Source organism: Saimiri boliviensis, chromosome 12, assembly GCF_048565385.1.
Source record: "Saimiri boliviensis isolate mSaiBol1 chromosome 12, mSaiBol1.pri, whole genome shotgun sequence".
NCBI lineage: Eukaryota > Metazoa > Chordata > Mammalia > Primates > Cebidae > Saimiri > Saimiri boliviensis.
This window is the reverse complement of record NC_133460.1, coordinates 101,889,443-101,913,493: the sequence shown is the minus strand read 5'-3', so window position 1 is coordinate 101,913,493 and position 24,051 is coordinate 101,889,443. Positions and strand designations below refer to the sequence as shown.

Here is a 24,051-nt window from a genome sequence, read left to right as displayed (position 1 = left end):
GAGGAGGGAGGAGAATGTCTTCTTGTTGCTAAAAATGAAACAGCCCACTCCCCTTACCCCAGTGGCTGCAGTCTCTAGGCCTGGCCTCACTGGGAGGCATCTGAACACATACAGAATGCCAGGCCTTCTAGATGAGGAGCGGATTGCAGTGCCAACCATGTAGATGCTGGCCTTCCCAGATGGGCTTGAGCACATCTGGCCAGTCTGCAGCCTTTTCTGTATCCGGGTGATCCATCTCATCCCTGCCCAGTGTGGTGGAAAACTTTTTTCCATGTTAGCACCAGTGTTCCCTATTTCTTCCCTTTTCTCTGAGCCTCCATGATCCTGGTTCCAAGGGCAGCTGCCCTGGTGTGCTGAAGGCAAGATAGGCTATATTTCATTTATCATCTGCTGCCAGGGCATCTCTCACTAGAGATAATTCATTTCTATCACTGACGGCAACTGTCCCATGTACTGTACTGAGCTTCCATGACAAGGATTTACTTCATCCATTCCTCCCAGAAATCCACTGAAGTCTATTCCCATTTTCCATATGAGAAAACGGAGGCACTAAGATGTTAAGGGGTTCATCCAAGGTCACATACACAGCTAGTAAATGAGGGAGTCTGGATTCCAACCCAGGTCTTTCTGACTCTAACAGTTTTTCTTTCTCCCCTCTTTCCTACCTCTGATTTCCTATCAAAGTGCCCTCTTTCCGCAAAGAGGAAGCCACAGGGTGAGGAAAGAGACAATACTTTGCTCTTTAGTCCTCCAAAAAGTCAATGACAATGCGATAAAGGGTCTGGATTCCACATCCCTTTCAGAGCACTTATTCCAACTCTGGAAGAGATAATAGACTATTTAGCCTGTATGGTTTACAGATAGCCTGACCACACCTCATTTCAGCCACCTCTCCCACCACCTTTCAGCCCTGTGAGGTGGACACTGTCATTATTGCCCCCACTTAAAGAGGCAGGTGTGGACTCGACGAGGTTGCACAACTTGCTCTGCCCATCCATTCTGCACAGAGCCCTGACACCACCCGGGCCGTCCCATTCCAAGTCTCCCTGCTTTGAAGATTACCACATATGGGATCATTTAACCAATGAAGTTAGACCTTGCATTCTGTTGTGAAATTGCTAATTTTTCTCTTTTTCATGTTTTAAGTATTCCTGCAAGTATTATTTCAGGATCCAACTTTTCTCTGTATTTATGCCTCTCTTATACCTTTTCCATGTGTGCCCCCATCGGTATTGCAGTGCCATCAAGGAAACAGAACAAGGAGTTGCCCCTTATCTGGGGTCAGATGACACTCAGAGACCTACACTCATGGTGTATAGGTTAATTGATAACTGTATATTTTGCTCTATTACCATTTGCCTTACTTGTATCACTCAGATGTGTGATTGAGGGGTTTCAATCACATGTCTGTATGTGTATGTGTGTGTTTCATGACTTTCGAAGTATAGCTAACTGTCGCTTTAGACAATGTTTTCTCTTTGCTAAGATCAAGGGGAAAGAATTCGAGGTAGAAGCAATTATTTGGTCAAATGTTTCCATGCTCAAAGCGAGAAACAAAAAAGCAGACAGGAAGTGGTTCGAGGGGTCTCTGACTTGAGGTACTATAAGAAGTCCCCTGCCACCAGGAAAAGCCTGCCAGGGAAAGATGTTCTCAGACCTCACACAACCAAAGCTCCCTCATATGTATTTTAACATATACATATATATATTATGCCAGAATGTGTAAAGAAGTAAATAACCATGCAAATCACCCCTTGTTTACTTCTTCACAAAAGCCATGCTCTCCTACCTCATGAAGAAGCTTTTTTCTCATTATTATAAAATTATATATATATAATATTTTTTACATTATACCAGAATGTGTAAAGACATCAACAACAGTCATGCAAATTACCCCTACCTGGGGATTACCACTGCCAAACATTTTGAGATGTTAACTGAAAAAGAGAAGGAATTAGGGCTGGGTGTGGTGGCTCACACCTCTAATCCCAGCACATTAGGAGGCCAACATGGTGAAACCCCATTTCTACTAGAAATACAAAAAATTAGCTGGGTGTGGTGGCACATACCTGTAATCCCAGCTACTCGGGAGTCTGAGGCAGGAGAATAGGTTGAACCCAGGAGGTGGAGGTTGTAGTGAGCCAAGATCACACCACTGCATTCCAGCCTGGGTGACAGAGTGAGACTCTATCTCAAAAAAAAAAAAAAAAAGAAAGAAAGAAAGAAAAAGAAAAGAAAAAAGGAATTAGGGTATGCCTATACATTGTTATTATGATATTTGTCTAACATCTAATATTGTTAGATATGTCTACAGCATTGTTATTGTTGCTTTAGTGAATAAAAGAAAGGGAAGGAACAGGCTATGTGAGTCTGTTTATGTGAAGGAACAGGCAAAACGAATCTATGGATATGGAACTCAGAATGGTGTTTGCCTCTGGAGTGGGTTGACTGGGAAAGGCCCAGAATGTTCTATATCTTGATTTGGGTGATATTAACACGGATATTTAAAACTGCAAAATGTGATCAAACCTAAGATTTTAAAGTATTTTAATGTAAATGTTTATACCTTAATAAAGAGAAAGAAAGAATCTTGGACAAGTATTACATAAAAAAAAAAAAAAAAAAAAAAAAAAAAAAAAAAAAGCAAGAGAGATGAAGTAGCAAAAGACTGACCTAAAAAGCAGGAGATGCTCAGCTAACTGCAGCTACACAGCTTTACAGAGAGGAAGACCAGGGTTGGCTCCCCTCTGATGCAGCCTCTCAGGGGCCCTCATGGGTAGGCTGCGGGTACATCCAAGAGGGCTGGGTCCTTACACAGGTAATGCAACCTTAAGGTCCTGCTGCGCCTCACCCCTTGCCAGCCTCCCTCTTTTTTAACGTTGCCACTCTGCCATGTTCACAGTGAGGCACTGCATTTCCTGATAGAGGGGGGGCGTCTCTTGGAATGTAACAATGATCCATGCTTAAGTCAGAAAGGAAGGTAGAAGGCCTCAGCTTTCAAACAGATTCCAAAAGTTTCTTTCTCAGCCACTGTCTGGGATTCAGAATGTGGGCTCTCAGAAGCAATGTTATAAATGGTGGTCAAGATGCCACCTGAAAAAATCTATTCAATGTATACTCATAAAAAGTATAGAATTTTAAGCTGGTTGGGTAGAGGAAAACGAATATATCCAGGAGATTCTTTAGGAAAAACTGTGTTTCCTAAGTGTATTGAATGATAGTGGTTGTGTGTCATTTAAAAAACGAAAGGAAAATAATATTCTTTTTTCCCAAAAGTATGTCTATCTGCCAGATACTGTATTGGCATTTGAGATTGAAAAGTGAAAAATCCTATGATATCCTCCCTCAAGAAGCTCACTCCATAGCCATGAAAGACTAACCTTGTAAATACGTAAGTATAATGAAATCATATAGGTGCTGTGATAGAGGTCGTCCTAGTTAAACAAAACAGAAAAATAGAAGTGAATGTGGGTTGGCAAGGGCAAAGGAATTTTAAAGCAGGGAGGGTTGATGGGGTAAGGAATTCGATGAAGACCTTTTTAAGGATTCCTAGGTACGATGGCCCTGGATCTGAGGCTATTTTCAAATGTCTTTCTTTTACAATGAGACCATTACAGTTTAACTTCTCAAGCACTATTGGGGTGAGTTGATTGTTTTTTGACTTTCAAATTATCTGAAGGAGTAGAGGTGGGGAAAACTTGCAATTCCAAGGGGAAAAGAAAAGAACATTTAAAAGGTGTGTAAACCCAGGAGAAGGATTGCCAGACGGAGATTTAACTGAGTGTGGAGGAAGGTAAAAGCAACACTGGAGAAGAAATAAAAGGCTAGTTCCCCACATCAGCTGCTAGATGATAAAGCTGATCCAGGACAGCCTGGGTGCCATCATGAGAGCAGAGTGGGTTAGGAGCCCCTGTGTTCCCAGAAGTATGAACGTATGGGACCACTTAAAATCAGATATTTATAGTATTTTCGGATCATTTATTCATTCCACCAGTATTGAGCATTTACCATTTATAAGGAAATTTGCAATTGACCTGTAATTAACAGGGTTAAAAAATTGAGTCTGTCATGGTCCTTGCCCTTAAGAACTAGTTGGGGAACTAGACAGCTAAATATTATTGAACGTGATAAGTGCCCAAACATAAAATGCTCAGGAAAAAGCTACTGATGTTATATTTAAGTAATACAGACAAGAAAATATTTCTTTTGTTTCTTTCCCAATAAAGTCCTGTGGGTGGAGGAAAACTGGTATACCAGGAGATTCTTTAGGAAAAACTGTAAGGTATTTCAGTAATTGATAGACAGTAAGACATGATAAGGAGGGCCATGGGTGATTGACCTGAACAGGTAGAAAGAATATACTGAGCAAGGGACAAAAGAGAATTAGCATTTACTAAGTGCTTACTGTATTCCAGGTACTTCACATATACTATCACATTTAATTGTCATTAAACCCTTCAAGGGAAGGTATGCATATCCATTTTTTTTTACAGATTTTAAAACTGGGGCTCACAGATGTTAAGTAAATTCTCCAGAGACACACAGAGAAAATGACAGAGCTAGGATTTGAACCTTTATCTGTCTGATTCTTAAGCCCTGACTTCAGGCCACGATTCAGCATGGGATATTAACAATGTAAGATCTACTGAGCCCCCACAGTTGTGCTGCAGATAGAATGTGATTAGGGAGTCAAAGTGCCTTTGGAAAATGCAGGCATAAGACAAGCATTATTTGCTAAAATAGTTTGTGGCTATGTTCTCCCGTTGCTGGTCTTCATTCAACAAATATTTCTTGTGTGCTAAGCCAGGCACTGTTCTGGGCATTGGGATATAGCAGGGGGGAAAGCAGACAAAATCTTTATCCTGGAGAGCTGACATTTCCCCAGGAGGACAGTCTGCAGACATGAACAAAATATTGATCAGCCATGTGAGAGAGAGAGAGTGCTTAAGGCTGAACTCTGTCTCTCTCTACATATATACATGGTTATATAGATATAGTTATATATAGTTACATAGATATATAGTGTTCACTGTTTGAAATATTGAAAAATTGGAAACAGCCTAAATGTTCTTTAATGGGGACTTTTTTTTTTTTTTAAGTATGTTTTCATACTGTGGAAAACTGTGTCCTGTAGCTACTGCAAAGATGGAAGCTCTCTCTCTGTAGTGTCATGGAAAGACCTCCAAGACCTATTAAGGAGGAAAAAAGCAAACTCCAGGAAAATATGTGATATGATCCCATTAATGCTTAAAATAAATACTACTTGTTTGTGCTTGTGTGTGTATGCCTGTGTGTATTCACGTACTAATATATAGTTGCATGTGTGTACTTGGATATAAATTCAGAGAAAAGTTCTGGAAAAATACACACCAACCTGACAACTGCACTGCTTCAGGAGAAGAGAGGGGAACTTGCAGGAAATGGCATGGACCCGTTACTTATTCTGACTGCAATGTATACTTCTTGATTTCTGACAATGAGAATATATTCACATATTGCTTGTGTAATTAAACAGGGAGACAGATACATGCTTGTGGTTATCATTTAGTTATAGCAATAGGATTATGGATGACAATTGTTACTCTTTTAATCTCCTGTAATACTGTTTTAATATGTGTATGGAATGAGATATACACATAGATGGGATGATGCCAAAACATAAAAGGTGGAATTAAAACATGGCAACCTGGCTTGGAAATCTTGCCTTTCCCCACCCCTCCTGCAGTTTATAGTGAAACCTTTTTTAAGAGCATCATGGGATTTTGGATGGAAATCCTTGATCTCCCAGTTCTGAGGCACATGTAATTATTTCACAGTTAGGTAACCTCAAGGATCTTTACGATAGATATTACTTCATTATGAGAGCATCAGGCCTCTCCCAGCAGTAACTGAGCTTTGGGCGGCACCATTGTGGGGGTTCTAGTGTGTGAGGAGCAGCTCCCAACAGGATTCCCCTGGTTCCTGAACCAAGTCAAGCAAGCTGGCCTTAGCTCTGACTGATCCCTGAAAACCAGCTAATATATACTCCAAGAATGTTAAGGTTAAAAAAAAAAAAAAGAGAGAGAGAGAGAGAAAGAAAAGGAAAACCAGCTCATGTATCCCACCCAAATCTCTTCCATTGCCTCTCTCTGTGACCTTGGGCAAGTCTTTGCTGTTTCTGGGTCTCCAATGGGAGGAGTTGAACCACGTGGCCTATAATGTCATTTCCTTTCCTAAACTTTTGATTTCTGTTACGGCAAGTTGTTACAGGAGACTCCATCATGTATTCATTTATATGCACCTGCTTGTGTGCTGTGGACAGAGAAGCAAGGAGGCACAGCCTCTGGCTTTAAGGAGCTGCTCATGGTGGCATCAAATTCTTGGATGTCGAAGCTGGTGGGTCTGCTAGAAACTCAGACAGTTTCTCAGAACTGGACTCAGAATAGATGTGTGGGCAACCTTCTTCACTTCCCTGTACTCTCTGCATCTGGATCTTTTGGGTAAAACTGACCTCTCTTCCTCCAGCCTTTTTATTCTAAACATAAAGCTGATAGAGCCTCTACCTCTGCTGGGTGGATTATGGTCCTCAGAGACTAACTCATACAGTACTCACTTACAGGAGGGAATAGAGTCTGAGCGTGGGGACAGGGATAGCCTGAGGTCATGGGAGTTCTAGGTGGACTGGTGATGGGACTTGGGGTCCTCTGGCTACTCCACTCATTCAGCAAGCTTTTATTGCTCACCTGCTGTATGCCAGGTGCTTTGCTAGACTGTGGGACCACAGGTGTGAATCAGTGGATGCAGGGCTTACAGCAGGGCGTGAGTGGTTAGAAGCTCTCCTGGAGAGGACAGTATCCTCAGAGAACCCTCAAATCTGTGCCCTTCTCTAGGGGTGCCAGAGAATTGGCCCAACCATTCTTACCCCCAGGGAGCAGAAGGCTGCTGGGAAGGCCCAGGTGCAGTAGATACTGAGTCAAACCATACTATGGCAGGAAGGGCCGTGGTGCCCTTGGTCAAGGCCAAGCTGGATTAAGGGGAACATGTTTCCATGGGCTGAGGGTAGGTAGGGGTTTGCCCAAGAAAAGAGGCAGTGTGGCAAAAGTGGAGAATTTGTGTCAAGCTGACCCAACATGTCCTTCTCTCTCCGAACTTCTTTGCCCTGTGACCAGGTCAATGGCTCAGTCTCTTGAGCCTCAGTCACTTCTTCCATAAAATGGGATTGATAACACTTAAACTTGTTCTTCTCTCAGATGATGATTCTGAAGATCAAACAGGGAGATGGGTAGAAAAGTGAATTATGAAGCACTTTAAGATATAAGCTAATGTTGTATTTTGAAGTGATGCATCTTCCTGCTTCCTAACTGACCCATCCCAGAGGACCCCAAGTCCCATCACCAGTCCACCTAGAACTCTCATGACCTCAGGCTATCCCTGTCCCCACACTCAGACTCTTTATTCCCTCCTGTGAGTATGAGTTAGTCTCTAAGGACCATAATGGACTGTTTGTGGGTACTAAAAGGACCACAACCAGCCAGGTTGGTTGTGTGAGGTTTCCAGTATAGTGGGTGCAAAAACAGTCACGGGGGTTGGGCAAGGAATCCCTGGCCTGCTCACCACTTGTGGGCTGAAGGGGTCCATCCAGAGTCCCTTACGAGGCAAGTGGGCAATCTGGCACTGGCATGGGCTGACTACTGAGGGCACAGGCACTGCCCTGAAACTCATCAACCCAATGCCTCATATGTGAACTCCTCCCATCCAAGAGTACCCAGGGGATGGGGTGATCTGCAGCCTGACAGGAGACTGCAAGTGGCATTTTTAGGGCATTTGTCGGCTCCTTTGAGAGAGAGGCTATGCTGTGGTCCCATGGGTTCCTCAATAAGAATGGCCTCTTTGGGGGTGCTAAAAGCCTGGTTATCAGCAGACCCAGCAGCTTCTGGTCCTCATGGGCAAGTCACCTCACCTCTCCAGGTAGATTTGTCAGATGTGTGTTGCTTTTTATTACAAAAGTGATAAATGATTATAAAAATCTTAAATATGAAAGAAGAGAAAGTCCAAATGAAGGTACTTCCCCCCACCATTAACCTGTTTTCATGTTGCTCTAAAGAACTGCTCAAGACTGCATGATTTATAAAGGAAAGAGCTTTAATTGACTCACAGTTCCACATGGCTGGGGAGGCCTCAGGAAACTTATAATCATGATGGAAGGAGAAGCAAACACGTCTTTCTTCACATGGCAGCAGGAGAGAGAAGTGCCTAGCAAAGGGGAAAAAGACTTTTATAAAACATCAGATCTCATGAGAATTCACTCACTAACACAAGAACAGCAGCATGGGGTAACTGTCCCCATGATTCAATTACCTCCCCCTGGCTACCTCCCACCAGGTCTCTCTACAACACATGGGGATTATGGGAACTACAATTCAAGATGAGATTTGGGTGTGGACACAGCCAAATCATATCACCCCCTAATCCTACTGGCATAGACTATCTGCTATAAAAATTCTTTTAAATATACAAATAGCTATGTATGCTTCTTAAGCAGAAGTTGGGATCACAAGGTTATATTGTTTACCTGCCAGCTCTCTTCATGTGCTGCTATACCTCAGACTTTCCCCCGAGTAGTGCACAGGTCTGCCTCATTTGTTCAACCAACTGCATAGGATTCCAGACTTTTGGGACCCTTTTCTGAATCTTTACACAGCGTAATTTCCCTGGGATGAAATTGCTGCATCAAAGTATTTCTCTACACTCTTAATACATTGAATATGATAATTCCCTTTTAAAACTTCGACAGTGGTGAGTAAAAATAATACTTTGTCGCTCTAATTTTAAATTGTTTGATTATTATTGAGGTTGAGTTTTTTTTGTATGTTCATATTTCTTTTTGTATAAAAAGCTTTGCTTCTATCTTTCCAATTTTTCTATTGGAATGATAATATTTCTCTTATCTGAAAACAGCACTTTATATAGTAAAGCTCTTAATCCATTGTTTGTCATACAAGTTGCATTTTTTTCCTAGTTTGTCCTTTGCTCGTAGTGTGTTTCTCATACCAAAGATTTAAATATTTATGCAGGCAAATTGCTGGTCTTATCCTTTATGGACTCTGAGGCTTATCTCTCTTTAAGAAAGTCTTTCTCATTCTCAAGATTATGGAATCATTGTTTTTTAGTATTATAAATAACTTTTATAACTTTTAAAAATGTGTACATTTTTAATACGTCTGGGTTTTTTTTTCTGTGAATGTAACATCAAGATCCACTTGTTTTTTCTCTGAATGGATAGATAACCAATTATTCCGACATCATTTGCAGAACAATCTAGCCCTTGTCCATTAATAGGAAATATGACCTTTATCATGTACTAGATTCTTATATTTTCTTCTATTTATTCTATTCTGCATTCTATTTTGTTAATTAATATATTTGATATTCCTACAAAATTCACGTACTGCTTAATGACTCTGACTTTGTAATATCTTTTAAAATCCAATAGAGCAAGGCTGCGTTCATCTTTCTTCATCTAGGAAAACTCTTCTCACGCATCTGTTCTCCTAGATAATATTTAGAATCCACTTGCCAGTTATTTTAATCAGAACTTTTATTTGAATTATATCAAATGTATGAACTAATTTGGGAAAGAGTTGAAATCTTCACAGTATTTAGTCGTTCCAATCAGAAACACAATAATTTATTTAGATTTTCTTTCATGTATTTCATTATTTGCTTCTAAATAGGCCTTGGATGTTTCTTGCATGAATTAGTCATTGCATTTTCAGTTTTGTGGATGATTTATGATTTGTTTTGTTTTGTTTTGTTTTGCCATAGTGAATGGAGTAATTTCTCCTTTTATATTTTTAACTTGTTTACTATTATATGAGAAAACTAGTTTGTGCCTGGTAATCCTTGTGAATTCTCTTGTATCTGTTAAGTAACCAGTTAAATCTCTTGGATTTTCCATTTAATAACTACTTTACTTATTATCAGAGTAAAGCATGGCTAGCATAGAAAACGAAAACATACAAAAGGAAAGAAACAAAATCTACCTGGAAGACTTACTTTTCAGAAATAGTTACTCTTAACATTTTGACAAATGTCTTTCACATACATATGTATATGGTTAAACATAGTATAATATATACACATAACTGTACATATATCTACTAAAGTATATACGTAGATTTCTAAAAATTAAGTAGACATATGTGTATATAGCTTTCAAATAGCATCATAAAATGCATGTTTTGTAACCCACTTTTGCTATAATATATTACAAACCTTCCTCCACATAATTATCATAAATTGTACATTATCATTTTAATGGCTGTTTTAAATGTATGACTTTATTTAAGTAGTCCTCTAACTTCAGACATTTAGGTTGAGTCTATCTCTTGACATTATAAAAATTCTATAGTAAACATCTTATTAGCTATATCTTTATGAATATTCATGGTTGTTTTTTAGAAGAAATTACTAGAAATGGAATTTTTAGATCTAAAGGTATGCAACAATCTAAAGCTTTTGTGACACATTCACAAATTTCATTTCAGAAAGCTTGTGCCAATTTATTCTCCCACTTCCATTTGTTAAGACACTTGTTTTGTTTGAGACAAGGTCTGGCTCTGTCACCCAGGCTAGAGTACAATGGCATGATCATAGCTCACTGCAGCCTTGAACACACTCCTGGACTCAAAGGATCTTCCTGCCTCAGCCTCCCAAGTAACTGGGACTATAGGTATTGCCACTATACCTGGCTAATTTCTTATTTTTGTTGTTGTTGTTTGTTTTAATGTAGAAAATTATAGGAGTGAGCCACTGTGCCTGGCCTATATATTTTTTTAAATCACACTTTCTTCTATAAACATTGTACCATAGGCATTTCCTGAGGTCTTAAACTCAGTGGCAACACTGATTTAATACTAACAGAGTGTTTTGACAGGACCAACCCTTTGTTGGACCCTTAACTGTCCCTTCTCTTGCCTGAGATAAACCTAAGAGTTCCTGGCTTCCAAACCATGGAGCCTTCATTTGAGGAACAGGATCGGGTCACTGAACTCCATCTTCTCAAGCAGAACCAAAATGGTTAACTCAGCCCCAGTCCTTTGCTGTGTGTGCAGAAAGGTGGCCAGGAGGCTCCATGAAATGTTAATCATTCTGAGAGACCACTACCTACAAGTAGCAGAAGATTCATTGTGCTTTAAATAAAAACTTCTCTTTCCTGACATTTTTTATCAGGGAAAAGACTGTCATATTTCTCCCCATCAGGTGTTCACTTGGCAAGAAGCTCACCTAATTCAGAAACCCTTCCAGCAAGGGGGATATGTTTTTCTCAGCAGCAAATGACTACAAACACATATGCATTGACAAGTTACAACTTATATCCTTCTATGGTGTTTTTGCTCTTTTGAAAATGTTAATAAAAACTTAATGTGGAAAAAAAACAACTTTTTCCAAATATGTGTACCAATGGGCCTGAGGCAACTCATACTTTCTTATGAAATAAAGTAGGTCACTCACATCAATCATGCTGTCTTAGCACATTTTTTCCAAATTAGGAATTTTCAATCCATCATACCAAGTTATGGCATCTCTTTTCCAAACATTTCCTTTTAATATGCTCTTTAACATGATAAGCAAATCTAATAGAATGCATTAGTGTCACTATCCAGTGATGGAGTGTTTCCTCCTGTTGCAATCCACGATGAGTTCAGGGAAACATTTCTACTAGCTCCCTCTCTAACAGCGATTGCTTGTCAAAAATATGACAATGGTCCCAAAGCTGTCAAGATCACACTTGGGTGTCAGCCTTAGAAAGATTACCGGGAGTTCCTTCCTTGCCTCTCCATGTGTCATATATGTAGAAACTCAAAGGATGTGTGTGCACCAAAACAAAAATTGTAAATCCAGATTCTGTATGTGAAGGGAGCGTTTAAATGTGTCCTGTCAATTTAGCAGGGCTGCATATGAATTCATACTATCCTATATAGATCAAAAGCCTGTACTGGGCTTCATTTGAAAACCACATTGCTTGCAGAACACTTCCAAATCTCCTAGATTGTGCAGAAAGGGAGGATCCTTGGCTTAATATGTGTGAGTTTCTCCAAAACCAATTGCCATCTTTTGCAAGTGGCTCTGTGTGACTCTGCTTATAACCCATTTGAGATAAATAAATTTGCATGTTCATATACTTGACGATGTTTACCTCAAAAAAACAGGGTATTTATTTCCCCTTGGACCTCTGGTTCTTGGACTCATGTGTTCAATGTTAGCACTTGAGTTTCTTGAGGGATTTTTTTGTTTCTTTGTTTGGACAGAGTTTTGGAAGAAAACATTTGGGAAGATTGGAATGGGTGAGGTTTATAGAGCGCCCAGGAATTCAGTTGTTTCGGGTTTTTGGCCACCCAACAGGAAAACATCTGAATGGAAAAGGGAAAGTTCAGTCTGTTTTCTGGATCTTTGGCCCCCTGGGCCTTTCATCTGGACATGTGGGGTCATGCAGACACTGGTTTACATTGTCCACGCCATAAACCACATCACTTCTCCATGCCTTGAGGTGGGGCAGGAAATGTTATGGACTCTGATTGGCTATAGCTTCCTGACACTGCACCATCATTGTCTGGAGCTAAAGACTTGGGGCTGGGCATCCTAAAAAAACTTCATTAACTCATTATTAACAAAAATGACTGTGCTGAGGCAGTAGAGGACACAAAAATGAGACACAGTTCCTGTCCTTTAGCAGCTTGATGTCAGGCTTGAGGTCAAATACAAGGTGATGAGAAAAAGAAGAAAAAAAAGGCCAGGCATGGTGGCTCATGCCTGTAATCCCAGCAGTTTAGGAGGCTGAGGTGGGAGGATGGCATGAGCCCAGAAGTTCGAGACCAGCCTGGGCAACCCATCTCTACAGAAAATAAAAAATTAGCTGGGTGTGATGGTGCACACCTGTAGTCCCAGCTACTTGGGAGGCTAAGGCGGGAGGATCGTTTGAGCCTGGGAGGTCAAGGCTGTAGTGAGCCATGATTGCACCACTGCACTCCAGCCTGGGTGACAAAACAAGATCAAAAAAGAAAAGGAAAAAAATGCCCAGAGAATTCAAAGGAGGGAAAGGTAGCCACCAGGTAGGGGTGGATGAGATAGAAGACTGGGCAGAGATGACCTTTGAACAGCCCATGCGATTAGGCTTTGGATATGCACAGATGGGGAAGGGCATTCTTCAGAACAAGATAAAGAAGCAAACCTGGGAAAGCATGTAAGGAGTGGGGGCGTGACAGACAACCTAGGACCAATGGATGGCAGGCTGCAGGGAGAAGAGCATAAGAAATCAGGAGAGGCAGGTCTGAGCAAGTGTGTGCAAAGTCTCAAATGCCAAGCTAAGGAAGATAGCCTCTAAGGAGGCTCCCCCTCCCATGACCCCAGAATGGTTCTGTTCACATCATCACATTTGTCTGAAAGATTATTAGGGTGACAATATTTTCCTTGCTGCCCAGTTTTCTGTTTACACTTCTGCTTCTACACATAGGCAAATGCTATGGCAATTAAGTTTTTCATTGCTGTGGTTTGAAGCACAGTCTCAGAAACTCCTGCTGGACTCAAAACCATCACACACAAGGGTTTAGGATTCTCCCAAGTTTTATTGTTTTCCATGAGTTGATTAAAATTTGTAGATGCTGCTGCTTTTCTTCTGGCTCATGATCCCAAACAGGATTAAGCAATGCAAGATTTCAGTTGCTTTGGTAGATTCACTCACTTGTTCGACAAATTTTTATTGAGCAACTACTATATCCTAACATTGCTCTAGGTGTTGAAGATGACATGTGTCAATGAAACAAACAGGTTCCCTTATTTCGTGAGGTTGACTTACTGGTGGAAAAGACAAAAGATGAGCAAGATAACTTCAGAGAGTTACAGGAAAAATAAAGGAAATAAGCAGAGTTGCAATAGAAAGTAACTGGAGGCAAGAGGACAGCCATACAGAGAAGCTGGAGGCCAAGGAACAGAAGGAGCCAGCAAAGGTGAAGAGCTGGGAGAAACACACCAGGCAGAGGACACAGCAAGTGCCAATGCATGGTCAGCTAGAAAAAGCCAGTAAGCAAGAGGGAGTGGGAACAGATGGAGCTGGAACCCAGCAAGAGCAGATTTGAGATTTGAGGGGCACCAGGAAGTTCCTACAGAGTTTTAAGCAGGGCAGTGACAGAGCTATGAATATCGAGGTGCCCGCTGAAGAGCCACCACTAACCACCATCTCCTCTGGCCTTACTGTGGCTGATGTCTCCACAAAGTCAAAACGAGTGCTCAGAGTGCATTGGCTTTTATTTTTATAACAATCTTTGTACCCAAACCACCGTAGCATTTTTAATAACAAACTGGCAGAGAGTCAGACATCTGTACTTGAAAAAAAAATCCAAGCCAAGTATTTCTAAATGTTTTATATTTACTTGTAACATTAGAATAACCATGAGGTTGCTTTTTGCATAATCGGAACCATTCTCATTAGGGTTCGACAGATCTCGTCCTTCATGAACTCGGGAGGTGGTTTTCATTATGGCAGTGACATTGATTGGACGGGAGTGAATCTCTCCTTGAATGTCTGTGGGGAAGGAGGGAAGAAGTTGAGAGAAGCCAGGGAAAGCTAGGAAAATAAGAACTCTGGAAAGATAACTATCAGCTTGTCACTGGAAAGAGCCTCGGCTTCAAAGTCCAGCAGAGCTGGGCTAGAGAAAAAGCTGGCTGACCTTGGGTAAGTCCCTCAAGCTCTCTGAGCTTTGCTCACCCATGGGCAAAAAGGGGGATAATCATAGAACCCCCTTCCTAGAGTTGTGATGAGGTCTGATATGGTTTGGCTGTGTCCCCACCCAGATCTCATCTTGAATCGTATTTCCCATAATTCCCACATGCTGTGGGAGAGACCAGGTGGGAGGTAATTGAATCATGAGGGCGGGCCTTTCCTGTGCTGTTCTCGTGATAGTGGGTAAGTCTCCTGAGATCTGATGGTCTTATAAAGGGGGAGTTTCCCCTGCACATACTCTCTCTCTTGCCTGCTGCCATGTGAGACGTGACTTTGCTCCTCCTTTGCCTTCCGTCGTGTTTGTGAGGCCTCTGGAGCCACAGGAAACTGTGAGTCCTTTAAATCTCTTTTTCTTTGTAGATCACCCAGTCTCAAGTATGTCTTTATTAGCAGCATGAGAACGGACTAATACAGATCTAAGTGAAATCACATATGTGAGGGGGCTTGGTACAAAGCTGCTTTCTGTTGCCTTCCTCCAAAATTAGTATTTAACATCCAAGATTCAGACAGCACCCATATCTATTTGTATCTTTTTCTGAAGTCAGGTTGCAATATTTAATAAACAGAACACCCAGCTAAATTTGCACTTCAGATAAACAACGAATAATGATTTAGTATAATGATGTGCCATGCAAAATTTGGGACATATTTAAAGTAAACAAGTATTCATTGTTCATCTGAAATTTAAATTTGAATATCCTGCAGTTTATCTGAAAACCCTGTTATGAAGGTTTGCTGGTCCTAAGAACATTAAGAAAGAGTGTTTTTGAGATCCAGTCCGGTCTTGGTAAATAAACTGGGCACTTGTATCAGAGGCAGTTTAATGGCCTTGTAAAAACTAAGCCTAGAACAGACCTGGCATATAGTAGATGCTCAATAAAGGTATACTGGCTGAGCAGGTAAAAGACCGTGTTACAAATCAATTCGATTCAGTACATTTATACATTTTAGACATGCCTTCTAGATCAATTATCTCCTTTATCTGAGGTAGTCGAGAAGACAGGTCCCCACCTGCTACCCCAGCCCCCACTTCTCACAGCCAGGATCACCCAGAATCCAAAACAAGGATGGTTTCTAGCTTTTGTCTTCCCTCTCAGCCACCTGCAGCCATTCTGGAGCCAGGTTTGTGCAATTCACATCTGAGTCTCTGCCCTTAGCTCCCTCCATGGCTTCCCCCAAAATAACATGGGCTGCAGGAGTATTTCCCAACAACTCATTTCACACCTTATTTTATCTAAAAAGAAGGTAAAACTTCCAAGTGCAGAATCCACTCTTTTCTCCCCCTTCCTTCTGGCAAATGGGGGTTGTGTGGGCTGGGAGATGGGGATGGGTGTAGTTTCTGGCTGGGAGAGGCTGCTAGGGGAAGGTAAAGACAGGTGTGGCCTTTTGAGCCTCCCAGACCAGCAAATGTCTACATTTCCTGGGAAGTGTGAGTTCGGAGGACTTCCCCGGGAATCTAGGCTGGACTTGTAAAGAAAGGATCCCAACATCAAGAAAAGAAGCTGGCCAGTAAATTCCTAGTGAACTCATTTTCTAAGACTTCTGAATGTGTTTTGAATTTTCTCTAAATTAAGATAATCATAAAAGGTTAAGATATTTAAACAGAGCGCCACCTGATCCCAGGGCTTGATTTGTATGCTTAATTAGTTCCCGAACATATGGTTCAGAGCTTCTTATAAAAACAGGGTAATGACTAGAGGTATATTTGGGTATTAGATTGAATGATGTTAAAGGGACATTCAGACCCATCTCAAAGGCCTTAACCTGCCCTTGATCTGTGCTGGAAGCTTTTGCTGACATCTGTTTCAAAGAGATATCAAAAAACTTTCCAGTGGCCTCATGATAAAACAAAAATCCATGCAGAGATAGATATCAGGCATTAAAATACTTAGGATTCAGCACAGCCTGCGGAATGTGTGGCCCTAGAATATAAGTGGGGCGGGTGGGGAGGGGGAGGTTGTGGAGGGGCTCCCGCAAAGATGCAAAAACACAGAACTGCTGAGAGTGCAATGCCTTGGTGCAATGTAGAGAGAGAGCAGATGTGTCACAAATGTCCCCAGGGCTCTTTGTTCTTTTGTGTGTTTCAGTCCCTGATAATAAATCAGGTGCTCCTGAGTGTGGAACATAATTCAGGTCACCAAGAGTCACTTCCTCAGTTCCTGCGTAGCCCCAGTCTTCCCCTACCCCAACCTGGGAGGAAGACGTATGGAACTGACTCACCCTGACTCTCTGATCTAGTTGTATGATGTGCCTCTAAGCCCCGTCACATCCACAGTGAAGGGATGTTACATGTGTGCATGTGTGTGTGTGGGGGGGGGGGTTGGTTGGTTGTTTAGAAAGGGTCTTGCTCTGTTGCCCAGGCTGGAGTGCAATGGCACAATCACCACTCACTGCAGCCTCAACCTCTAGGGCTCAAATGATCCTCCCATCTCAGCCTCCCAAGTAGCTGGGACCACAGGCACATGCCACCACATTAGGCTAATTTTTTCTTTTGTATTGACAAGTTCTCTCTCTGTTGGCCAGGCTGGTCTCAAACTCGTGGTTTCAAGTAATCCTCCCACTTTGGCTCCCAAAGTCCTGGGATTACAGGTGTGAGCCACTGTGCCCTGCTACAGACTTAATGTTTTAAAACATATGCTTGGTCTGCATAATACAATAACCAGACAAGCCCACTCCCCAACTTCCAATCAGATTTCTGCCCCTGAACCCTCCTTACAGAGGTGAATGGATCTATCCTATTTGTGAAAATTTGGGCCACGTGTGGGAAACGGCTGTCCATTAGGCACAGTCGTCAAGGGCCGTGAAACTGGTCCCAGAGGGGCTGGGGCCATCCCTTTGGCTTCAGTATGCCGCCGCTCTTCCCAGATTTACTCACTCATCTACTGCTGTCCGATCCTTTTACAAAGTACTCATCAAGCTCCTGTTGTGTCTGGAGTACGAGGTGCAATGGGAAAAGCAGAGCTGATTTTGGTATCGCCCTGCCCTTTAGAAGCTCCCAGTCAAAGGAAGGAGACAGCAGATACAGGAAGACATGTCTGTGAGAGGTGTGATGATCAGATACAGGAAATACACACTTCAGGCAGAATAGTCAGGGCAGCCTCACAGACCAGACATGGCATCTTCCCTGGGCTCTGAATGCTGTACCCATTTGGACAATGATAACCAAAGGTGACAAGGACTCCAGGTGGAGGAATAGTGTGGACAAAGGCCTAGAGAAAGGGGACCACTGTATGGCCCCCAAACAGCAAGTTGCTTTCTGGGTTACAAACACCATACACATCCCCATTCATCTGATCCTCAAACATCCTTGTGAAATCAAAGGTGTAATTATTTTCATTTCACAAATAAGAAAAGCAAGGTACATACAGGTTTATGCATTTCTCAAGGTTTCACAGCTCAGATGTAGTGGAACCCATATTCAAATTCAGGCTTGGACTTCCCAGATCCACATGGGGCTGAAAGGTTAAGACAAAGGTCAGATTGCAGATCTTAAATAAAGACTAAGGAGGTAGGGTACATTTGCTGTGTAGGTCCCTGGGAGCCATGGAGGACTTCGAGCAGGGCTGGAAGAGCCCTCAGGCAGCTATAAGCAGAAAGAGGCTGGGAGTCAGCTATGGGGGTCCCTCAAAGGTCGTTAGCGCCAAACTGGGCCAGGCACCAGAGAAGGATGAAAACTCAAATGCAAGATGGGGGTGGGGAGCAGGCTTCTGTCACGCAGAAGGCAGCGAAGAGGCTCCAAGCACCATTGCAGCTGTGCTTCCAAAGGACTAGTTCCTCCCAAAGCCAGCAGAGACTTCAGTAGCAATGATAGCTACAGTTTAGAGAGAGTTCAGTGAGCCAGGCATCCTCATTTAGTCCTCATAACAACCCTGTGGAGTGCCCCTTCTTATCTCCATTTTACAGATGGGCAAACTGAGGCACAGAGTGAAATCAACAAGGCAGGTATTGCTAAGGAACTTGGCCATGGTTACTCAGGGAGGAAATGGGAACTCTTGGCCACTATTTCCTACTGCCCCAATTAGGCCTCGCGTGCCACTCAGATGGCTAGAGATGGGGGGCTCCCCATCGTCTATCAGACCACATCTGCCCTGAGACCCCAGGCCTATAAAACCCTAACCTCCCCAGTCTGGCCCAAAGTTACCTTGTTCCTTTGTTACCTCTCTCTGGGCCCCAGAGTGATCCCACTGCCACAGCCCAGCAAGCAGGAGGCCGGATCTAGGCTGTGATACAGAGAGGGTGAGTCCCTGTGAGCTGGAGAGCCATCTTGGGCATCGCAGCAAAAGATCTCAAAGCCAGGCCAAGCTAAATGGGACTAACATCAAAGCCAGCGTGGCACAGCAACGAGGAACAGAAGCGAGCAGGGGCAAGGCCAGTCTCATAGGAACTCTGGGCAGGGGCCTCTCTGCAGGTCTAAGACATCTCAACCCAGAACTCAAGGCAGAGGCCTCCAGCCCCAGCTGTGCCAAGACCTCCTCCTATCCCTGGGTCCCATGCCAGGGGCTGGGGAGCCAGTAAAATGCAGGTTGAGAAGTTGCCTGTGAGTTAATGAGAAGTCAAGTTCCCAGCCCAGCTGCTGTGGCCTCTCCTCCTGGGAACCCCTTCAACCCACCACCTCTCTCTCAGCAGCACGTTGGGACACGGTCACATCCACACTTGGATATTGCTGCTTTCATCTTCCTGCACGAGTGTAGATCCCTCATGGCTTTGTCTGTCCTGGCATAGCACCATGCTCATCGTAGGACTTTCAGAAATCCTTGAGACCCACCTGACACGGAGGCACATCCTCTGTGTGGCCAGAGGTCCATTAAAGTGTTCAGGAAGTCATTTCCTGAGAGGCAGGACGGAACACAGTGTAGGAAGAGCACACTGCCCAGGGAGCCCAAACCCAGAGTTCTAGCCTGGCTTTGCCACTGACTTCTTGAGCAACCTCAGACAGACCACATCACCTCAGTTTATCTACCTGTGGCCCTAAAGCAAAGCTAGCTAGTTCTTACAAAGCTCGGACCTGCCAAGCCTAGGCAGAAAGCATGCTTCTCCTTCCTTCACCTTGCCTCTTGAAAGAGCTGAGTGTTGGGATTTCTCATCTTTGCCTCCTGACCACCTCTTGGTCAGGCCTTAGTTCCAGACCACCTCCTCTAAGAAGTCTTCCCTGACTACCTGCTACAGCAACCCCCTCCCATCTCCCTGGAAGTCTCAACCATGTCACTCTGTTGGGTATTTCCATCCGACCTTTTCCTGTTTGAACTTTTTTTGCCCCCATTTGCTTCTTAGCTGCCTGCCCGGATAGGATGTAAGTTTCAGGACAGAAGGGAGTCGGCCTGAGCTGGCCTCTGCTCTTCCTTGCTCCGTCTCCAGGGCCCAGGGTAGTGCCTGTGTGAGACAAAAGCCACCATCTTAAGCACTCAATACATGATAGTTAATTCTAGTTATTCACTGTTTCCAATGAATAACTGTCATGTATTGAGTGCCTAAGAAGGTGGCTTTTGTTTCGCTATTGACTGTCTCTTGCAGTAAGTACGTCAGCTCCATGGGAGCAAGGACCTTCTCTGTCTTGTGTTTTGCTGTCCCCAGCACTGAGCATAGAGCCTGGCACGCAGGTTCTGTTCAAAGGTATATATTAAATAAACTTAGTGTATTAATTTGAATAAAGGGCTTTCCTCTCCCAAAGAACACTTTCAATTATTTGGTCCTTCCCTCTAGTTCTATGTTTTGAAAGTTGTTTGTCTACCAAGCCAAGGCACTTATTATGTACTAATTGTTTTCCCGTCTTAAAAACTTAATTCTAACTTGGCTGGGTGCAGTGGCTCATGCCTGTAATCTCAGCACTTTGGGAGGCCGAGGGGGGCGGATCACCTGAGGTCAGGAGTTCAAAACCAGCCTGGCAAACATGGCGAAACCCTGTCTCTACTAAAATACAAAAATTAGTCACGTGTGGTGGCGGGTGCCAGCCACTAGAGAGGCTGAGGCAGAAGAATTGCTTGAACCTGGGAGGTGAAGGTTGCAGTGAGTCGAGATCACACCACTGCACTCCAGCCTAGGCAAAAAGAGTGAAACTCCATCTCAAAAAAAAAAAAAATAATTCTAACCTAATTCTAACTGCAGTCCTAGCTTTCAGGCAGCTTCCGAGTACCACAGGATGTTTAGCATCACCATGTCCAGCTGATGTCATTCCAGATTCCTGCAAAGGAAGGCAACATGTCAGCCCAAGGGATCTTGATGGGAGTAACTATACCATCTCCATTAGATGTTAAGAAATTGCAAAAATGCTCAGGGGTCTACAGGACAATGTCAGCCAACCCTGGAGCCCCAGGATCCCTGGACTGTCTCAACCCCCTTCCCACCAGCAGTGCTGTGTCTCCAGAGCCCGAGACAGTGCCTATGACAGAGTGGGTGCTCAACTAATATTAATATTTGTTGAATGAATGAATAAACGAACCATGAGCACTTTTCTGTGTCATTAGATATTCTTTTATCCCTCATGCCTGAGAAACTGCCAAGCCTTCATCCCCATCCTGTCTCACTGCTACAGAATCCCACAGGCCAGGCTCAGCACCAAGTCAATGTAGTGAAGGGGAACAGGACAGCTTTTGGGTACTGTCCAGTAGGTGTCTGGCACCCAAAACATGGAGCACCAGAAACCTGGTGGGGTATAGAAGTTGCTCTGCGACTGTGTGAAGCAAGTTCAGATGCATGAGATACAGCCTCACTGATGCCATGAAACTCTGGCCGTGCCCTTGGGATGCTCACGTTGCTGCTCCATGTGTCCTTCCTAGCTCTTGGTGCTAGCAATCTGACTTCCTTGGCTTGCGGCAGCTTAATTTCAATCCCTGCTTCCATTTACACATGGCATTCTCTTCTCTGTGTCATGTTTTCCAAATTTCCCTCTTCTTAGCAGGACCCCAATCATTAGACTTCATCAACCAGTTTGACTTCATCTTAACTTGATTACATCTCCAAAGGCCCTATTTCCAAATAAGGTCACTCTCATGGGATCCAGTGGACATGAATTTGGGGGTGACACTGTTCAACTCAGTGTCTCCAGCCCCAGAGAGAGGTTAGCTATGTTGGCACTTCAGCCTGAGGGGGAATCAGAATGGAGGTAGCAGTGAGACTCTTCTCTAGCAAGTGTGCTGTGAGCTTTGGCCTGGGATTCTAGAACTCAAGACCCTTGGAATAAAAGGGACAAGTTTCAGCCTGTAGGAGACTTCTTTTGGACAGTCCAGTCTGGCTTACATAGGCAGCAAGAAGATTTGGACCATTCTCATGGATTCTGAAGTTTTTTGCTTGAAGGACATTCAGAGCTTGCACCTACCATTTTTTCATCCTATAGTTGAAAACACTGAAGTCCAGGAAAATTAAAATATTTTCCTTAAGTTGCACAGTTGGTGAGTGGTTGAGTCAGGTCAAGAGCCCAGCTGTTTCACTCTGCCCAGTGCCCTTCACATGTGGTCACTTGTCTTAAATATTAATTTTAGCAACAGTAGTGGCACCTATGGAATCGGGCACCTATAGGATCAGTTTTCAGGGATCAGGGAGACTTGAATTCTTCCAAAATCTTCATGGGCCTCTCATCAAAGACACTTCAACTTAAATAATAATGTTATTTGATTACAAATGTGTTTTCAACCCTATAAAAGTGTGAATAAAGCATGTTTAGAAAACTTTGCAAATGTCTTTTTTATTGTAACCTATGACCTAAGTAAGCTGAGGCAGTAGGCATCATTTGCAAATGCAGCTTCAGGACATGACCCCTAGTTAACCACTTCCTTTTCAACCAGACTGCCCCCAAACTCCTCCAGCATGGAATTCTAGAGTCTTAAAAGAATAATGGCAGGCCGGGCGCGGTGGCTCAAGCCTGTAATCCCAGCACTTTGGGAGGCCGAGGCGGGTGGATCACGAGGTCAGGAGATCGAGACCATCCTGGTCAACATGGTGAAACCCCGTCTCTACTAAAAATACAAAAAATTAGCTGGGCATAGTGGTGCGTGCCTGTAATCCCAGCTACTCAGGAGGCTGAGGCAGGAGAATTGCCTGAACCCAGGAGGCGGAGGTTGCGGTGAGCCGAGATCGAGCCATTGCACTCCAACCTGGGTAACAAGAGCGAAACTCCGTCTCAAAAAAAAAAAAAAAAGAATAATGGCAATGCCCACTGCTACCTCCTGAGTGCCTGGAACATTCCAGGCTCCCTGCTAAGTGCTGAAGATGAATTATCTCATTTTTCCTTCCAGCAGCCCTCTGAGGGAGGAACTTCTGTCTAGCAGATGGGGAAACTGAGGCTGAGTTTGGCTCACAGGCATGTTTTTATTTTCTATCCAAATGTCTCTAGGTAGAATAACCACTCTCCAGTTGTCAAAGGCTCCATCATCCTGTTTTTCTAATGACATTCACCTAAAAAAAGTTTTATTTTAAATAGCTTTAAGACATAAGTCACATCCCATACAAGTCATTTATTCAAAATGTATATAATTGAATGGTTTTGAGTATATTCACATATATGTACCATCATCACCACAGTCCATTTTCAAACATTTTCATGTCAAAGAAGTCCCATACCCTTGAGCTGTCCCTTCCCCATCCTCCTATCCCCTACCAGCCCAAAGCAGGAATCTGCTTTTTGTCTCTGTAGATTTTCCTATTCTAGATATTTCACATAAATGAAATCACACAATAGATAGCCTTTTGTGTCTGGCTGCTTTCATTCAACATATCCATGTTCATCCACATGGTACTGTGTATCAGAACTTCATTTATTTTCATGGGTGAATAATATTCCATTGCATGAATAGACCACATTTTCTTTATCCGTTTGTCAGCTGATGGACGTTGGGGAGATAATATTTTCTTGGTACTTTGTGCCAGCCCCTGTTCTTAGTGCTTTATCTCATTTAATCCTCACAACAACCTTGTGAGGTAGGTGCTACTGTTACTTCTGTTTACTATAGAGAGAGAAATAGGAGATGTTACCTAACTTGTCCAAAGTCACACATCTAGTAAAGATCTGGCTGGCCACAGAGTGTGATTCCCAGAGGCACACAGTCCTCTTTTTAGTTGTCTTCAGGGGTAATGTATACATAACTCACCTGCTCATTTATCCCTAAGTGGAATCAGAAATGGCACATAGAGGGGTGGGCATGGTGGCTCCCACCAGCACTTTGAGAGGCGGAGGCAGGTGGATGACCTGAGGTCAGGATCTCAAGACCAGCCTGGCCAACAGGGTAAAAACCCTGTCTCTACTAAAAATACACACACACAAAATTAGCCAGTGCAGTGGTGGGTGCCTGTAATCCCAGGTA

The 24,051-nt window shown here is 43.1% G+C and overlaps 1 long non-coding RNA gene across 1 annotated transcript in view; it reads left to right on the top strand.

The window, feature by feature from the left end:
- The window catches only part of LOC141580657 (uncharacterized), a 57,539-nt gene that overhangs the window by 10,501 nt on the left and 22,987 nt on the right, over positions 1-24,051 (top strand). The gene's annotated exons all lie outside the window — the stretch shown is intronic.